The sequence below is a fragment of the Ceratotherium simum genome, chromosome 1 (genome assembly GCF_057802395.1).
Source record: "Ceratotherium simum simum isolate JZ-2026a chromosome 1, ASM5780239v1, whole genome shotgun sequence".
NCBI classification, from domain to species: Eukaryota; Metazoa; Chordata; class Mammalia; order Perissodactyla; family Rhinocerotidae; genus Ceratotherium; species Ceratotherium simum.
This window is the reverse complement of record NC_141900.1, coordinates 1,883,022-1,900,430: the sequence shown is the minus strand read 5'-3', so window position 1 is coordinate 1,900,430 and position 17,409 is coordinate 1,883,022.

Below are 17,409 nucleotides of genomic sequence, written 5' to 3'. Positions count from 1 at the left end.
TGATGAGAAACTTGGGTCACTTGGTCATTTCTCGTGCCTTGATCAGGCAGTCTCTACCAGGTCCCAGTAGCAGGCTAGGCAATGCTTCCCACAGGAAGAATAGTTACTGCAGAAGAGAACAAGAGTTTATTCCAAAACTTGAGAGGTCTGGGCTGTGATTCTCCCACCGATGCTTGCGAGAGGCCCTATACAGCATCCCTGTGGCTGCAGGCACATCGAGCACCGTTGGACCTGCAGGGTCAGGCCGAGGTAGACGCTCAGCTTGCACCACAGCCCAGACAGGCCGCAGAGCTCCTTCACTCTGGCTCCATTGAAAACTGTGGCACAGATTCAGGAGGAAGTCTGCTTCTGCGGAAGGGGGGCGGCCGTCAGAACCGGGAGCCTGAGGGGTTCTGAGGAGGGCCGCATCCCATGGCGTTGGCACTTTGGAGGTCTGCAGAGGAGCCCCCCGGCCAAGCAAGCACTCAGGCCTCTGAAGAGGAGTCCGCTGGAGAGGTGACGCCGCTGCTGGGACCTCTGAGCACCAACCCACAAAGCCAGCTCCAAGGTCCCAGAAGATGGATGTGGGAGCCAGCTGCCCCTGCAGGAGCGATGCTACCGGGAGCAGGACAAGACAGAAGCGCGTGTCTTTTCCTCTCCTTCCACCTCGAGTCTCCCGCTGAGGACCCCTGCTGCAGAGTCTAACAGGAAGCCAGCTGGCGACGTAGTCTGGGAAATGTGGCTCTCAGACCCCTACCTGTATGTGGCTTTTTAAATTAAATTAATCCAGTTAAATAAAATTACAAATTCAGTTCCTCAGTTGCACTAGCCACATGTGGCCACACACTGGATGGCACACTTCACTGCAGAAGTTCCAGGGGACAGTGCTGCTGAATCACAAGGGCGGCAATCCATGAGAAGCCGGAAGTGACACATCTGGGACAAGGCAAAAGCAAGCCACAAGCTCCCCTTTTTCCATGGCCCTCTTGTTCCCCTGATGTTTCCTGGGGGGCGGGGAGGGGACAGTCTCCCCAAACCTTCTTTCTCAGGCTTGAGGAAGGAGTGTGTGCGTTCCTGGACCCAAGGCATCAGTGGCCACATCCTTGGCCCAAACCCACCCTGCAGGAGTGCCCTGGACCACTCCCTCCCTTGGTCTCCCTCGTCCCCATATCAGAACATCCTGGTGCCTCCTGTGGCTGTCTGTCCTCAGAGGCTGCAGCTCTGGCAGCCCCTGAGACTCTGTGCTGCCCCAGCCCCGGGAACCAGCAGAAAGGACGCCGCGCTCACCGCCTGTCCCGGCCTTCCCCGACTGCTCCACCCCTACAATCACCTCTTTCAGGGCCAGCCATTCCCACTGTAAAAGAGACATTCTGAAACCATTGATTCGCTTATTAGAACAGCAGAGATACCCTCTGGTATCTCTGGTATCACTGGTCTCAACATCTGATCGCTTCAAACACTCACGTTTTCCTCCTGAATCTCAAACGTTCTGATTAAAGGTGCATCCAAAGAACTTGAAAACACCAATTTGCAAAGGTACATGCACCCCTGTGTTCATTGCAGCCTTATTCACGATAGCCAAGACTTGGAAGCAACCTAAGTGCCCATCAAGGGACGAATGGATAAAAAAGCTGTGGTATATATACACAATGGAATACTACTCAGCCATAAGAAACGATGAAATCCAGCCATTTGTGACAACATGGATGGACATTGAGGGCATGATGCAAAGTGAAATAAGTCAGAGGGAGAAGGTCAAATACCGTATGATTTCCTTCATTAAGTAGTAGATAATAACAACAATAAACAAACACATAGGGACAGAGATTGGATTGGTGGTTACCAGAGGGGAAGGGGGGAGGGAGGAGGGTGAAAGGGATAATTGGGTACATGTGTGTGGTGATGGGTTGTAATTAGTATTTTGGTGGTGAACATGATGTAATCTATGCAGAAATAGAAGTACAATGATGTACACCTGAAATTTTTACAATGTTATAAACCAATGTTACTGCAATAAACAAAAAATGTAAAATAAATAAATAAATAAATAAATAAATAAATAAAAAAATAAAAAAAGGTGCACACTATAGCTTCATCTAGTGAACGATGGAATTGGATTAGAATATATCTCAAAAGAGCACATCGACATTCAAAAATAGAAACAGAGTTGGAACTGTTGCCTGGACTCCCCACTGTGTTCTGAACCTTGTAACCCATCCGTTAGGCCCAGGTCTTCCCACCTGGAGCAGGTAAAGAAACAGGCTGAGAGAGAGGAGGGCCGCCCGCGAGCACTCAGTGCGGTAGTGCTGGGTCCGCACGTCCTCACATGCGTATCTTCACTATTTACATCTCACTCACACCTGAGCCCCCAACAACAGCCATCCTTCAGGGTCCTTCCCGAAGAACACTCGGCAGCATGCTTTTCCCACAAAGAGCCTGAGTCCCCCCAAACTGCGTGGAAGCCTCGGTGATGGGAAGGCAGTAAGATAGTGGTGCTGGCCAGAGTTGGGGCTCGCACTCTGTGATTACCAAATCCCAAAAGCTTGTGCAGCTCAGACTTTCAGTGAAAAAACTTTCAAACCAAAGAGAGGCTATAAGCCCTCTGGCTGCAAGGGAGTCACACAACGAAACCCCAAGTCAAAACCCCCACAAGAAAAAGGAGCTGTCACTCTGTCCAAATGGGATCCTGGCCGGTCAAACAACATCAGTCATTTCCCCTTCGGAGCGCTCTCCCGGGGAGTCTTCCTCCTCTGCCCCAATGCCACAGTGTGGGTGCCGTTAGCTCCTTCTCTCGGTTAGCTAGGACCAAGGGGAAATGGGGCTTCAGTTTCTGCCACCCCCAGGTGCACATCGCGTCCCCAGGTGCCACACGCCATGGGGGACAGGAGGATGAGGGCTGGGGGTGTCCACAGAGGTCACCAGAACCTTGGCAGGAGCAGATTTGAAGGCAGCCCAGGCCTGCCCTCCCTGTGCTGAGCCTGGAGGGGAGAGCCCAGCATTCCCTGCTCCTCTGTCCGGGCATCTTCCTGCCCGCTCTGTGCACTTAGCGCTACCGACTTCTTCTTCTTAGAATCCACAACCTCCTCCGCACTTAGCCCCTGGGGCCCTCCTCCTCCAGGTCTGCTCCCCTGGCCGCTGCTCCTTCTGTCTCCACCCGACTCTGCCCCTGACTTCAGTCACCAAGATCCAGCTCTTCCTCGACTCCTCCATTCCTGGCTCGGGCCCTCCCTAGGTCCAGGCTCTCTGCTCTCACGTCTGGTGGCCCCGACCCCCAACTCCCCAGCTCGGGAACTGGAACATTGAGTGCCTGGAAGAGAACTGTCTTTGCTGAAATTAATGAAACTGCCAGGTGGCGTGAGCAGCGGAGAACACCCGCCTGCATGGAGACGGAGCCCAAATGCCAGTCCTCCCTCTGGTCCGGCTGCATGCTGCCCGACCTCTGTGTGACACACCGTTTCTCTTTTTGCTGCACAAACTGCTTTTGAATTTTTTAATTAAAAAAATTAAATTGATGTGAAATAATATAATCGGGAAGATGTTGAAATATTTTCCTTAATTTGTTATGATTATTCTACCACTTGGTAAATGTAAAACCCTTTTTGAAGTTAAAATAATGCTTGGTGATTGCAACAAAGAAGACGGAGTCATTGTACGGGGTGAACACCCTCTGCAACGCGGTGAAGGAGGAAGAGCGCCTTCTTTTCTGCTCTCCTTTTCAGTCAGTCCCACTTCTCAAAGGTGTGCATTTTCTTTTTTTTTTTTTATGTGGTACTATTTCTCCCACAACAAAGATATGATCTCTGATGGCTGAACAGCATTTCTCTGTGTGGGGCTGGCTTTCATCAGTACCCCCGTTAGAGTTTCCCCGTAGTAAACAACAAGGCGTTACTGTCATCGCAGTGAGGTCTTTGCACAGTCCTGTGTATTGTACACATTCCTAGAATAAAGTGCAGTAACGTTAATTAATAAGCGTCGTGTACGTTCCCAGCGTAAGATGGCTGCAGGCACGGAGGCAGCCGCACACGTGGTTCGGTTGGCGGGCTTCCTGTGGAAGCTGCGCTCAGTGAGGCCCTGCGTTCGCACGCTCCTGCTACCGCCGGCCACACAGCCCACGTGGCCACACAGGCGTTGAGTCCAGATGAGTGGACTCTGCCCAGGCCCTTTTCCTACCACACACAGCCTTTCCCACACTCCCCCGATCATGTGTTCCCCATGACCACAGCGGCTCCTCAGATGGCTCAGGAGTCATCTGTGTAGCAGTCAGGTGAGATACAGATGGGAGAGCAGTCACAGTCGGGGAAATGGAGGACAGGTGACAAGCCAGCCTGGGAGGTCTGAGGGCATGCCTTCTCACCTATGGTTCCAGGTGCGTGGGCCTTCCAGGACATGGACGTGTCCTCAGAGCAGGAGGGGGAGTCAGGAGGGTGGAGAGGCTGTCCAGCTGTGATGGTGGCCACCTTGAGACCCTGTCTTTCGGGCGAGACTGGTCGAGGGGGCTTTGGGGAACACTCAGGTAGAATCAGTACTCGATGTTTTGTTTTATTGCTTGTTTTCCAATCACGTCACTGCCTCTTTTCAGGGTGTTTCTGTTTCAGTTACCTTCAAAAAGCAACTCTTTGGTACTTGCTGAACAGTGCTTTGCTGCACCAGGTTCTCCGCTTCCCCTTTAGTCCCATAGGAATGTGTTTCAGTGCTAGGGCCAGAGCCCAGTGTCCCCAGTGTCCCCAGTGTCCCCACACACACGCGCATGGCCAGCGCTCCTGCCAGCCTCCTGTGCTTGTCTCTGTCTCCTCGGCACCCACTCCAAGCGGGGTCACTGTCCAGAGCAGGGCTGTTCAGTAGACCTATAGTGTGGGCAACACAGGTCATGGTAAATCTTGTGGCCAACTAAAAAAACGTAAGATGAATAGGTGAAATTTTGTTTTTAACAAGACATCTTATTTAACCCATTGCACTTGAAGTATTATTTCAACATGTAATCAATATTAAAAATTATTAATGAGATATCTTCCATTTTCTTTTGTACTGAGTCTTCAAAATTTGGTGTGTATTTTACACTTATGGCACACCTCAGTTCAGATGGAAATCCTTGATCTCACAATCAATTTTACAAAATTTACAACTGAAAAGCAAAGTCACATATCCAGGTCACTACAAACATACTTAAAAGTCTTCCAATAACTGAATTATCCACTTTTTAATTTAAATCACTTGAACGCAATACAATGAAAAGCCGGTTCCTCAGCCCCGCTATCACCTTGCAGGTGCTGCACTGCCACGTGCACTGGTGACAACAGTGTTGAGCTGGGCAGCTCCAGAGAGATGCAGATGGTGAAACAGGGCAAATGCCAAGGGGCCCCACCCAGCCCCAGTTCCTCACCATGCATGAAGCCAGAGCCGTGGCTCACACCCACACAGATGACAGGTGGGCAGAGTCCAGAGCACAACCTGATGAAGGCGCATCATCTGAAGAAAGGAAGGAAAAGAACGGGTTTATCAAGGGGAAAGTGATCAACCAGGGAGCCAGAAGAAGAGGAGCAGGAGGAGGAGGAAGGAGAAGAAGGAAGAAGGAGGAGGAGAAGGAAGAAGGAGGAGGAAGAGGAGGAGGGGGAAGAGGAGGAGCATAAAAAGAAGGAGGAGGAGGGAGAGGAAGAAGACGACGATGTGCTCCCAGGAGCGTTGGCAACATCTGTGCGAGTCTGCTGAGAGAGGGGGCTTGGAGCCCATAGCCCCTTGGGTAAGTGGGTTCCTGTCCCGTGCCCAGATCCAAACGTGCCGGCCTGAGGCCATTACACCTTGGATTAACTCTCCTTTCCCACTCCAAGCACAGTTCTGATTGCCATTTGGTTTCTCACAGGGCTCCGTCTAGGGGGAACCATGCTGACCCTTCTGGTGTTGTATCTGTTCCCATGACCGTTACTCTCATGGGACGTTGGTCTGCTGCATTTATTACACCTCTTGGCTGGTGCACCTCCTTCCCTGAGAAATGAAGTCACTGCTTTCTGCTCACAAAATAACATTTCTGGGCCGTGAGATTGGGGTCTAAACCTACTGCTGTGGCAATTCTAAAGTATCTGTATGGTATTACCACTTGTGGCGCCACTTAGAGGACAACCTTGATCTTCTAGTGCACTCAGCCCTACTGGCCTTCTTCCTTTTTGCTCAAAGTTTTTACAAAGACTCTTGGTAACCATTGTGCCCAACATTTGTATAGCATGCCACAGCCACCATGCTTCTGATGAGCGTGGTTTACACACGTGAGCAAGCAGAAGGCAATGAGAGGCCAGGCATAATAAAGCACAAACTTGGTGGTATGAGATGCAGATGAGGAAGAGAAACTACAGGAAAGGGGGCTTCAGGAAGATAGAGAGCTTGGTCACAGTGAATGAACCCAGAAGCTCGGCTGGGGATCAGCATTTGCTGAGCACTGTAGGGAGGGAGAGATGCGAGGTGAGCAATCCTTCAGAGTAGAGCCGTCCCACTAGTGGGAGATTCAGCTCCAGTCATAACACCGGTCTTCACAGTAACCAGTAATCAGTCACATGGGAAGTCCTATAGATATGCACGTTTTCTACAGAATTAAGTCACCTTCAAACCTCAAACCCCAAAAATGTATGTAGGAAGGAGATTCTGAAAACAAGTTGAGCTGTTGTGTGAAGGGCTGCTGCATCCTGCTGTCCCTGCCTTGCAGTGATAAACTCCCCCATCACTGATGTGGGCTTATGAAGGGTCTGCTAGTGCAACCTAAAGCATGAATCCAACATGACAGGCAGTGAGGAGCCATCCCAATCTCTGATAAGATGTGTCCAGCTGAAAGCCATGTTGAGGAACATGCCCCTTTTTGAAAGTTTACTTGAACATTAGAAACAGGAGGCAGGAATATTAATCCCACATTAAAGAATACAGGCAGGTGACGTTGGAAATGTGGCCAAACAAGACGTCCCTCACTCATATCCCCACCTTGACAACAACAAGCTGACATCCATCCACAGACAACAGTGCCTCCGTGGGAGCTGTGGGATCCACGTGGGAGATTGTGAAACTCCAGTGCAATTCAAGGGCGAGAACAGTCGTTTTAAGAAGGCAGGCTCACACCCAGACTTCTGACCCACTGAGTGTGGTCCCAGCTGCAGACCCCAAAACAGCTCTGCAGGCTGAAGACTTGCCTACAGCCCTGTTTGGCTTTTTTACAGCACCATCACCAAACACCAAGAGAGTCTGGAGGAATCACGCCCACCTATGTGGTGGGGCCTAGGCAGACAGACCTTGGTCCCTGCTGCAGACCCTGCAGTGGCCGGTAAACCAGCTCCAGCCCCTCTCAATTGTGGTCCAGAGGTCCCTGGAGAATACTGTCTTAGACAATCACCACAGATGAGAGAGACTTTGTGAAGTCCAGGAGTCCAGCGGAGAAGTTCCAGACACCACTGGAGCAAAAAAGTCAAAAGTTGGATGCACTGGAGAGGGTAAGAGGAACAGTTTGACTTTACTGGTGTCACCTCCCCAAGACGGCAAGCTCAGTGCAAGACAGACCCACTTGACCTGCGACTTCTCCCGTAGGGGGAAGCAAGAGCATGTAAGTGAGCACCCAGGTTCCCCAGCTATGCAGGATGCTGCCAAAAGGGTGCATTTCTCTCTCACCCCACCCAGAGTGCTGAGTCGTGAGCTGCAGGGGGGTGGGAGCAGCTGGGAGGTGGGAGCAGCTGGGAGAACAGCAGCTCAGAAGGACACAGATCCTACTAACCATGTCATGGACTCCAGCGGGAGGCCCACCCGCAAGCTGCTGGGGATGCCTTGCATGTGGATCCCCCCAACTGACCCCTAGGCACCACCCAGCACTCCACATGCCTCACCCAAACACACACCACACACCCCATGGCTGGCTCCCTGTGCACACTCTCAACAGCAGAGAGAGTGAGTTTTTACAGATTTCTGGTGAGTGCATGCAGAAAACAGGCCTGGATCTGTGGGCCTGGGAGAGACCACCAATTTGAGATTTAGCTCTGCCCTCTGGAAAGCAAAAGGCTGTCAGCACTTCACCTGGTGCTTTGCAGGATTGGGAGAAGTCATGCTAGAATTCTACCACAAGAGGGAGCAAGAAACATGGAGTAGGTGTATCAACAGAAGGTCCGAGAAAGGCTCAGAATCCCAGGCAGGGCTGACAGGGTTGGGGATATTTCTTTCCCAAAGCCAGCTGGTAAAGACTAAAGGAGGTAACTTCTCCTACAAATGCAAAGACAGCAATGCAAGACATCAAGGAACATGAAAAATCAAGGAAACCTGACACCACCAAAGGATCACAGCAATCTTCCAGTAACAGACTCCAAAGACATGGAGATCTGCAATTTACCTGAAAAGAATTCAAAGTAGCAATTTTAAGGAAGCTCATAGAGCTACAAGAAAACACAGAAAGACAATCCAATGAAATCAGGAAAACAACATATGAACAAAATGAGAAGTTTAACAAAGCGATAGAAATCATAAAAAGAACTGAACGGATTCTGGAGCTAAAGAATACAATGAATGAAGTGAAAAATGTGATAGAGAGCATCAACAGCAGAAAGGCATCAAGCAGATGAAAGAATCTGTGAAGTAGAAGGTAGGACTTTTTAAATTATCCAGTCAGAGGAGAACAAAGGAAAAACAATGAAAAAGAGTGAAGAAAGCTTGTGTGATCTATGGAATACCATCAAAAGAAACAATCGGTGAATTATTGGAGTTCCAGAAGAGAGGTAGAAGGGGACAGAAAGCTTATCTAAAGAAACAATGGCTGAGAGCTCCCCAAATCTGGAGAGAGATTTAGATACCCAAGTTCATGAAGTTGATAGGTCCCCAAACAAATTCACCTCAAAGAGATCTTCCCCAAGACACGGTATAATAAGACTGTCAAAGATCAAAGACAGAAAGAGAATCTTAAAAGCAACAAGAGGAGGCCGACCGGTGGCATAGCAGTTAAGTGCGCATGCGCCACTGTGGCAACCCAGGGTTCACCGGTTCAGATCCAGGGCACACACCAACACACTGCTTGTCAAGCCATGCTGTGGGGGTGTCCCAGACAAAATAGAGGAAGATGGGCACGGATGTTAGCCCAGGGCCAATCTTCCTTGGCAAAAAGAGGAAGATTGGCATTGGATGTTAGCTCAGGGCTGATCTTCCTCACAAAAAATTTAAATTAAATTAAAAAATAAAAGCAACAAGAGAAAAGAAACTTCTCACTTACAAAGGAACCCGTATAAGGCCCTTAGTGGATTTCTCAGCAGAAACATTACTGGCCAGGAAAGAGTGGGATGACATAGTCAAAGTGCTGAAGGAAAAAAACTGCCAACCAAGAATACTTTATCTAGCAAAGTTGTCCCTCAGAAATGAAGGCAAGATAAAGACGTTCCCAGACAAATGAAAGCTCAGGGAGTTCACCACCACTAGACTTGCCTTAAAAGAAATACTGAAAGGAGTTCTTCAAGCTGAAATGAAAAGATGCTAATTAGTAACATGAAAACATCTGAAAATATACAAGACATTGGTAAGAGTAAGTATATAGTCAAATTCAAAACACACTAATACTGTAATATAGTGGTATGCTAACCACTTAACCTCTAGTATAAAGGTTTAAGGACAAAAGTATTAAAAATAACTATAGCTACAATAATTTGTTAAAGAATACACAATATAAAAAGAGGTAAATTGTGACATCAAAACCATAAACAGGGGGCAGGAGGGCAGTAAAAGGCTAGAGTTTTTGTATGCAATCAAAAACTCAAGTTGTTATCAGCATAAAATAGACTGTTATGTCTAGAAGATGTTTTATATAAACCTCATGATAATCTCAAAGCAAAAACCCACAGTCAATACACAAAAGTTAAAAAGAAGGGAATCCAAACATACCACTACAGAAAACCATCAAATCACAAAGGAAGAGAGGAAAAATGGAACAAGGGACTACAAAACAGCCAGAAAACAATTTTCAAGATGGCATTAGTAAGTCTTTACCTATCAATAATTACTCAAAGTGTAAATGGATTAAATTCTCCAATCAAAAGGCACAGAGTGGCTGTATGGATTAAAAAAAAAAAAAAAAAAAAAAAAAAAAAACAAGACCCAAATACATGCTGCCTATAAGAGACTCACTTCAGCTTTAAGGACACACATAGGTCCAAGGTGAAGGGATAGAAAAAGATTTTCCATGCAAATGGAAACCAAAAGAGAATAAGAGTAGCTGTACTTACATCAGATAAAATAAACTTTAACTCAAAACCTCTAACAAGTGACAAACAAGGTCATTATATAATGAAAAAGGGGTCATTTCATCAAGGGGACATAACAATCATAAATACATATGCACCTGACATGGGATCAACTAAATATAGTAAGCACATACTAACAGATCTAAAAGGAGAAGTAGATGACAATACAATAACAGAGGGACCTCAATACCCAACTGTCAGCAATGGATAATCATCCAGACAGGAAATAAATAAGGAAATATTGGACTAGAACTATACTTTAGACCAAATGGACCTAACAGACATACACAAAACATTCCATCCAACAGCAGCAGAATACCCATTCTTCTCAAGTGCACACAGAACATTCTCCAGCATAGATCATGTGTTAGGTCACAAAAGAAATCTTAGCAAATTTAAGAAGATTGAAATTATACCAAGTATCTTTTCTGATCACAATAGTATGAAATGAGAAATCAATATCAGGAGGAAAACTAAAAAATTCATAAATATGAGCATATTAAAAAACACATTCCTGAACAACCAACAGGTTAGAGAAGAAATCAAAAGGGAAATAAAAAAGATCTTGAAACAAACAAAAGTGGAAACACAACACACCAAAACTTATGGGATGCAGCAAAAGCAGTTGTAAGAGAGACGTTTATAGCAATAAATACATCGAGAAAAAAGAAAGATCTCAAATAAACAACATAACTTTATACTTCCAGAAACTATATAAAGAAGAATAAACTAAGCCCAAGGTTAGCAGAAGACATGAAATAACAAAGATCAGAGGAGAAATAAGTGAAATACAGACTAGAAAAAAAATAGAAAAGATCAACAAAACTAAGACCTGGTTTTTTGAAAAGATAAACAAAATTGACACACCTTTAACTTGACTGACTATGAAAAAAAGTGAGAAGACTTAGATAAAATCAGAAAGAGGAAACATTAAAACTGATACCACAGAAATACAAAGGATCATAAGAGACTACTGTGGACAGTTAGATGCCAACAAATCAGATAACATAGAAGAAATGGATAAATTCCTAGAAACCTATAACCTACCAGACTGAACAAAGGAGAAACAGAAAATCTGAAAAGACCAATAAAGACTAAGGAGATTGAATCAGTAATCAAAAACCTCCCAACAAAGAAAATCCCAGAACCACAGAATTCACTGGTGAATTCTACCAAACATTTAAAGAAGAATTAACACCAATCCTTCTCACACTCGTCCAGAATATTGAAAAGGAGGGAATAATCCCAAACATATTTTATGAGGCCAGAATTGCCATGACACCAAAGCCAGATAAGGGTACTATAAGAAACTACAGACCAATATCCCTGATGAATATAGATGCAAAAATTCTCAGCAAAATATTAACAAACTGAATTCAACAGCACATTAAAAGTATTGTACACCATGATTGAGTGAGATTTATCCTTGGGATGCAAGGATAGTTCAACATATGCAAATCAATAAATGTGATACACTACATTAATAGATCAAAAGATAAAAATCTTATGATTATCTCAATAGATGCAGAAAAAATATTTGATAAAATACAACATCCTTTCATGATAAAAATGCTCCACAAAAATGGATATAGAAGGGACACACTTCAACCTAATAAGGCTATACATGACAAGCCAAAAACTAACATCATACTCAACAGTGAAAGATTGAAAGCTTTTCCTCTAAGATCAGGAACAAGACAAAGATGCCCACTCTCGCTACTACTATCTAATATAATACTGGAATTCTCAGCCAGAGTAATTAGGCAAGAAAAAGAAATAAAAGGCATTCAAATCAGAAAGCAAGAAGTAAAATTGTCTCTGTTTGCAGATGATATGATCTTATATATAGGAAAGTCTAAAGACTCCCCAAAAACCTGTTAGAACTAATCAATGAATTCAGTAAAGTTGCAGGATACACAATCAACATACAGAAATCAGTTGCATTTCTATTCATGAACAATCAAATATCTGAAAAAGAAATAAAATAATCATATTTACAATAGCATCAAAAACAATAAAATACTTAGGAATAAATTTAACCAAGGAGGTTAAAGACCTATATGCTGAAAACTATAAAACATTGAAAGAAATTGAAAAAGATAGAAATAATTGGAAAGATAGCCCATGTTCATGGATTTGAAGAATTAATATTGTTAAAATATCCATACTACCCAAAGCCATCTATAAATTCAGTGCGATCTCTATCAAAATCCCAATGACATTTTTCAAAGAAATAGAAAAAATCCTAAAATTCGTATGAAATCACAATAGACCCCAAATAGCATCATATTTCCTGATATCAAACTATACTACAAAGCTATAGTAATCTAAAAGATACGGTACTGGTATAAAAATAGATACATAGATCAATGGAGCAAAACTGAGAGCCCAGAAACAAACCCATACATACATGGTCAGCTAATATTTGACAAAGGAGCCAAGAATACTCAACGGGAAAGGACAGTCTCTTCAATAAATGGTGCTGGGAAAACTGGATATCCACATGCAGAAAATGAAATTGGACCCTTGTCTTACACCACTCACAAAAATTGACTCAAAATGGATTCAAGACTTAAACATAAGACCTGAAACCATAGGGAAGAAGTTTGCTGACATCAGTCTGGGCAATGCTTTTTTGGATTTGACACCAAAAGCACAAAAGCAAAAATACGTGTCAGACTATATCAAAGTAAAAACTTCTGCACAGCAAAGGAAACCATCAGCAAAATGAAAAGCCAACCTATGGAATGGGAGAAAATATTTGCAAATCACATATCTCATAAGGGGTTAATATCCAAAATATATAAGGAACTCATACAACTCAAGAGAAAAATAACCAAACAATTGGATTAAAAAAATGGGCAGAAGAATTGAATAGACATTTTTCCCCGAGAAGACATACAGATGGCCAACAGATACGTGAAAAGATGCTCAACATCACTAACCATCAGGGAAATACCAATCAAAACCACAATGAGACATCACCCCACACCTGTTAGGATGGCCGTCATCAAGAAGACAAGAGATAAGTGATGGCGAGCATGTGGAGAAAAGGGAATCCTTGTGCACTATTGGTGGGAATGTAAATTTCAACAGCCACTATGGAAAACAGAATCACAGTTCCTCAAAAAATTAAAAATAAAACTACTATATGATCCAGCAATCGCACTTCTGGTTATTTATCCTGAGGAAATGAAATCAGGATCTCGAAGAGTTATCTGCACTCCCATGTTTATTGCAGCATTATTCACAATAGCCAAGATATGGAAACAATATAAATGTCATCAATGAGTGAATAGATTAAGAAAATGTGAGAGATATATATATATATCATATATATATTATATATATATAATCTGTGTGTGTGTGTGTGTGTGTGTGTGTGTGTACAATCATGTGCCACATAACGATGGGGATACATTCTGAGAAGTGCATCGTTAGTCAATTTTGACACTGATCAAACATCATAGAGTGTACTTACACAAACCGAGGTGGTATAGCCTACTACACACCGATATGGTACCAATTTTATGGGACCACCATCATGTATTTAGTCCACTGTTGACTGAAACATCATTATGCGGTGCATGACTGTATACAGGATGGAATATTGTTCAGCCACGAGAAAGAAGGGCATCCTGCCATTTGCAACAATGTGGATGGAACTCAAGGGCATTATGCTAAGTGAAATGAGTCAGACAGAAAAAGACAAATGCTGTATATCACTTTTATGTGGAATCAAAAAAAGCTGAACTCACGGAATAGTGGTTGCCAGCGTCTAGAGGGTGAGGGAAATGAGGAGATATTAGTGAAAGGGTACAAGCCTCCAGTTTAAAGACGAATATGTCCTGAGGATGTAATGTACAGCATGGTGACTATAGTTAACAACACTGTATTGTATACTTGAAAGTTGCTAAGAGAGTGCATCTTAAATGTTCTCACCACAAAAAAGAAATGGTAATTATGTGAAGTGATGAAGGTGTTAACTAAAAGACAAAGGAATAGCAACAACGTATTAGGTGTAAAATTTTGTCAATGATGTATTATTACAAGACAGTTGATTGAAATACTTATTCAATGAATTAATCCAATTGCTTTTAATTAATCCAATTGCATTTTAAAATTGTCTTAATTAGGGGCCGGCCCAGTGGCACAAGTGGTTAAGTGCGCGCTGCAGCGGCCCGGGGTTCACAGGTTCGGATCCCCGGCACGAACCGACGCACCGCTTGTCAAGCCATGCTGTGGCGGCGTCCCATATAAAGTAGAGGAAGATGGTCACGAATGTTAGCCAGGGCCAGTCTTCCTCAGCAAAAAGAGGAAGATTGGCAGATGTTAGCTTGGGGTCGATCTTCCTCACAAAAAAAAAAAATTGTCTCAATTAAACTGTCTTGATGACTTTATTTCATTCATGGTTTTTCAGAATGCTTTGAAGTTTTTAATGTCTCCCTCATTCAGTTTTGAATTTAAGTACACTGAAGAGAAAATATATTTCATTTTCAGTACCACTGTGTGCACAACAATTAAAATATTAGATGACAATTTTTAAAAAGAATAAAGGCAAGAAGGTGGCGATGTGACTGGAAGAGGGGAGTGGGGAAGACCCAGCATAAGGATCAGAGGTTGAGAGGATGAAGGACTGCATAGGGTGAGGGGAGGACAATCAGATAGCTTCTAGGGCAGAGGAAAAGCAGGCTGCTAAGATCCCAAAGGTATTGATGATCTACTGTAAGCCAACCCAGACCATCAGGTCTTTGAAGAGAGTGGGGTAAGTGCAGACCCAAGCAGGCAGCAAGTGGATAGGGAGCAGCAGAAGCCAGATCCATGCAGGGGTGCTGGGTGCCACCCTGTGGGCGTCCACTCCCCTTCATAGGTTCTAAGGCCCTCAATGTCAAGTTACTGTGTGCTAGACTCTGTGTATCAGAGACACAGTTAAAGAAGACACATCCCTCGCTCTCATAGTTGGGGAAACAAGCATTAATTGTGACACAGTGTGACAAATGCAGGATGCTGGATGGGGCATGCCCAAATGGGCGTGAAGGGGTCAGAGAGAACCAGGCCGGGCAGTGGCAGGAGGGTGAGCTGAGGGGAACAGGATGAGCTGAGGCAGGAAGAGGGCTGCTAGCCAGGAAGCCGGAAAGGTGAGGCCCTTCCGGACATCTGCGCCCACACCCTGTCCCACTGGGAATCAAGGGAAGTTTGCAGCCATGGTTGCTCTCAGACCGAGTTCCAGGACATGAAACTGTTGCTGAATGGACTCTGTATGCAGAAACTACCATTTCTAAGCCAGATTTGATATCCCAGAATGAACAGGAGCTTGGGAGATAAGAAGGACTTGGAGAAAGCAGAAAGCGGCCTTGGAACCAGTGAATGACTCAAAGTAGCACTTATGAGGTGAGAAGGAAGACATGAGGACCGTGAGGTTACCTCTTAGTTTGTTTTTCCATAGGTTTGGAACTTGAGTCTCCCTTGTTTCTCTCAAAGCCCCTGGAACCTCTGGTGTGACCCATCCTGCTTCCAGCCAAGGTCAGGTCTGTCAATGGCCCCAGCTGCGGGGGACACATGTCAGAGGAGTGTCTTAGTCTGCTCGGGCCGCCATAACAGAACACCACAGAGTGGGTGGCTCAAACAACTGATGTTTATTCCTCACAGTTCTGGAGGCTGGACATCCAAGATCAGGGTGCCAGCAAAGTCAGGTTCTGTTACTGAACCAAACGTTGAGTTTCCTTCTTGGCAAGTTAATCAAACTACACCAGAAGTAGTTGTCACACAAAGCAGAAATTTTATTTGCGGCATGCAGCAAAGAAAATGGAGACCACAGGGAATAATTTCACAAAGGTTTGGCTCCCCAAGCACAGGGACTTGGGTACCTTTATGTGAGGTAGGGAATGAATATTCAAAGGAGAAGTTTCATCATCACATGTAGAGATGGGCATAAGCTTTCACATGCATGGTTTGAAATCATGCTTTTACATACATTGCATGATCTAAAAATGGCTGCTTTGCCCCTCCCAGAGGAGAATTGGTGGTGTTAATGAAGGCAGGTTACTTTAGTACAACACTCTGCCTGTCTGTGCTGGTGTCCTTCTTGTGGTTTTGGCCTGGACCCGTCTGGTCCGATTCAGAGTGGTTGGGTCCAAGGCAGTTGTCGCTTAGAGCTTCTTCCTGGAACATAACTGAAACCTCATAAGCTCAAGACCCCAAAGTCTTTAGAGAAAGGAACATCTTCGCCTTTCAACAAGACAAGAGAATTAGGTCAAACAAGACAAGAAAAAAAAGGTTAGAGTTTAGGCAAGACAAGAGAAGTGGGTTAGGGTCCATAGCTGGTAGCAAAATCCCTCGTTTAGTTTTTCCTGCTCTTCATTCTTGAGGGGCATGGGGTGAAGGTCTCTCTTCTGTAATTACTTCCTGCTAAGCATGGGCCTTGTCATAGGGGCAGTAGAGTAGAATTTTTCCCCTGCTAGTCTAAGGTAAGTCTGTGGGTTAGCAGGCATGGCTCCAAGTTGTTCATGTTCTTGATTAATAGGCAGGTGGTAGCTACAGCTCTCAAGTATGGGAGCATCTTTTTGCCACGGTGTCTAGCTGCTTTGAGAAATAAGCTACCACTCTTTTTTAAGGGCCCTTTTTTAAGCTACCACTCTTTTTTAACTTTGGGGTTAATACTCCTAGAGCTATTCCTTGTCTTTCATGAATGTATAGGTCAAATAGTTTTCTCAGGTCTGGTAAAGCCAGTGCACTTGCTTCCATTAGTAAGTTTTTAAGCTTATTGAAAGCTTAGTCACATAGCTTATCCCATTCAAAGGAGTCTGTTTCTGGCCCCTGTAATTTGTCACAGAGAGGCGTAGCAATCAACCCAAAATTAGTGAGTCACATGTGGCAGAAGCCAGCCATCCCCAAGAGTCATTGTAGCTGACTACATATTATTGGAGGAGCAAGTTGATATATTATCATTTTTCTCTCTTGAGGAAGGTTGTGCAGCCCTTTTGAAATAATAAACCCCAAAGAGAATCGGGTTAAAGTCCATGGCTGGTGATAGTTCTGGTGAGGGGTCTCTTCCTGGCTCGCAGATGGCGGCCTTCTCCTGTGTTCTCACATGGTAGAAAGAGAGCTAGCTCTGGGGTCTCTTCCTCTTCTTACAAGGGCATCAGTCCTATTGAATCAGGGCCTCACTTTATGACCTCATCTAAACTTAATT